At 48.3% G+C, this 2,221-nt stretch overlaps 1 protein-coding gene across 3 annotated transcripts in view; it reads left to right on the top strand.

The window, feature by feature from the left end:
- The window catches only part of DNAJB6 (DnaJ heat shock protein family (Hsp40) member B6), a 26,597-nt gene that overhangs the window by 361 nt on the left and 24,015 nt on the right, over window positions 1-2,221 (top strand). For all 3 annotated transcript variants that reach the window (XM_027770065.1, XM_027770064.1, XM_027770063.1), the window contains exon 2: window positions 96-157. The gene's annotated coding sequence lies outside the window, so the exon portion shown is untranslated. The remainder of the gene's footprint in view (window positions 1-95; window positions 158-2,221) is intronic.

A 2,221-nucleotide genomic window follows, 5' to 3' on the forward strand; every position in this document is an offset into this window, starting at 1 on the left:
GGAATGCCAGCTTCCCCGCTTGCTTGTGTGATGTAAATAAGTGTAAATTTCCTCTACCAAAGGGTGGCTTTTGAAAGCCCTTTCTGCTCCTGCAGCCCCTGTGAGGTCTCCCTAAGTGCCGGTGCTGGCGTTGCCCCTGGTTCTCCAGGCAACAGAGGTAAACAAATGCTATTTGAACTCAGAAGCTGCTTGTTCTGTCTCCTTTCCTAAAAGTTTTATGTTTCTTTTTTTTTTTAAGTTATTTAATTTTATTTATCATCATTAATTTGATCAGAGAGAAAGAGAGAAAGCAAGCTTCCAGGTCCAGGACTTGAACCACAGTCAGCCATGTGGAAATCCAGCGCCCCAACCACCATGTCACCTGCCTGCCCCCAAAGTTTTAGGTTTCAAAGTGACTTGATAGATTCTGGAAGGGTTTGCCTCCCTTTCCTCCCCCTCCCTCAGCCCACCTACTCTGACATCCTCTAGGAAGAATTCAGACTTCCATGGCCACTGTGAGAGCCTCTGCCCAGGGTGAGTGCCTTCTGAGCTGTGAAGTTTGGGGTTTTACAGACTGAATTCTGGGAGTAGCGTCTGGATAGTGGTTTGCAGGTGTGGTGTCTGTTGGAAGTGGGAGGGTGAGAAGGTTGAGGGGTTGGCCTGACTAGATCTGACCAGAGAGACAGAGACAGGAAAAGTCAGAAAGCAAGCCTGCAGGTCAAGGGCTCAAACCAGGGCCGGCCATGTTGGGAGTCCAGTGCCCCAACTGCCAGCTATTTACACACACACACACACACACACACACACACACACACACCGGTGCTCTTTTAAATGCCAGGGCTTTAGGGCTTCTCTTCTGGATGCCAGAGCATTGGGTTTGAGAGGTACCTGTCCTGGCGCAGTGCTGGAAGACTCAGGGTGGACTGGAGCTGGAGGGATGCTGTGCTTACCTGCACCTGAGTGGCGTGCAGTGGCTCCCAGTTTCAGCAGACCGGCTAGTTTTTAGCAGCAGAAGCAAGGACAGAACCATTTTGTCTTGTTTAACTCTACCTTGGACAGATGAGGCTGTATTGTCCTCGCCAACTTTGTTCAGCTCAGCAGACTCCAGAGCCAGGTGTGGCTTGGGTGGTCTGTGTGCATTTTACGCATTTTTAAGGATAATCTTCTGAACAGGTCAGCTGAAGACATTGCTGTCATCTCCTTGCTGTGGGTCATAGGACCTACCACAGTCACAGTCCCGCCTGGGGCCGGCCCTTGTGGACTCCTTGCGGAGACAAGTGCTTTGTGGCTGCTGCTGTCTGCCAATAAGCAGCAAGTCAGTGTGCTTGCCTTTATGCCATGAGTTGGTGTTAACAGGGTAAAAACTTTGCTTCCACTGCCTGTTAGCGTCTCGTCTGCTCTGAATTCACCCAGGACTCCACCTAGTGGCGGGACTGGGTAGCTGCAGGCCCCATGGGCAATGAGGACAGACCTAGCAGGTGAACCGAAACCACTGGACTTCAGACTGGGAGCCTGAAGGGAGGCAGTGAGAAGAGCAGAGTCCAGATAAGACCATGCTAAGAAGTGCTCACGTGGGGACAAAAGGCCCTGGTCAAGCCGAATGTAGAAAGTGACTCACAGGGTAGTCAGCTAGGAGGGAGGAGAGGCTGCTTTTAGTATTTGCTAAAAGGGGTTTGTCAAGTTTTCAGTGTTTGAGTGGACTTAACAATCTCACTTGATGCTTTTTGTGTTAATATCCTACCCGAGAGGTGGATTTTTTATAAAACCAATTTTAATTTTATTTACTTTTAAAATTTGCTGTGGGGCACATGCACTCAGCCCAGAGAGAGAAAGAGAAAGCAAGCTGCCCGGTTCATCCATGTGGGAGTTGAGCGCCTTAGCCTCCAGGCCACCTGCTGGTCCTGAGAAGTGCATTTTAAGGTGGGAAGAATGTGTGGAAAACACAAAGCATTCATATTCTCACAGGTTACAGTATATGTGAAGGGGAGAAGGTCTCATTTTATTTATATCCGTCATCCCTGTGCTTTTAGAAAAGTTATTTAATTAATTAATTTTTAAATTTTAACTTGACCCAAGGGACAGAGTGAGAGAGAGAGGGTGGGAGGGAAAGTGAGAAAGCAAGCCATCAGGTCAGGGACTCGAACCACAGTTAGCATCCTTAACCACCATGCTACCTGCTGCCCCCACAAGAGAATACTTCATTTTATTTGTTGTTACTTTTTTATTTTTGATGATAGGGAAA

This window comes from Tupaia chinensis, unplaced genomic scaffold (assembly GCF_000334495.1).
Source record: "Tupaia chinensis unplaced genomic scaffold, TupChi_1.0 Scaffold000110_1, whole genome shotgun sequence".
In the NCBI taxonomy this organism is placed as follows: domain Eukaryota; kingdom Metazoa; phylum Chordata; class Mammalia; order Scandentia; family Tupaiidae; genus Tupaia; species Tupaia belangeri.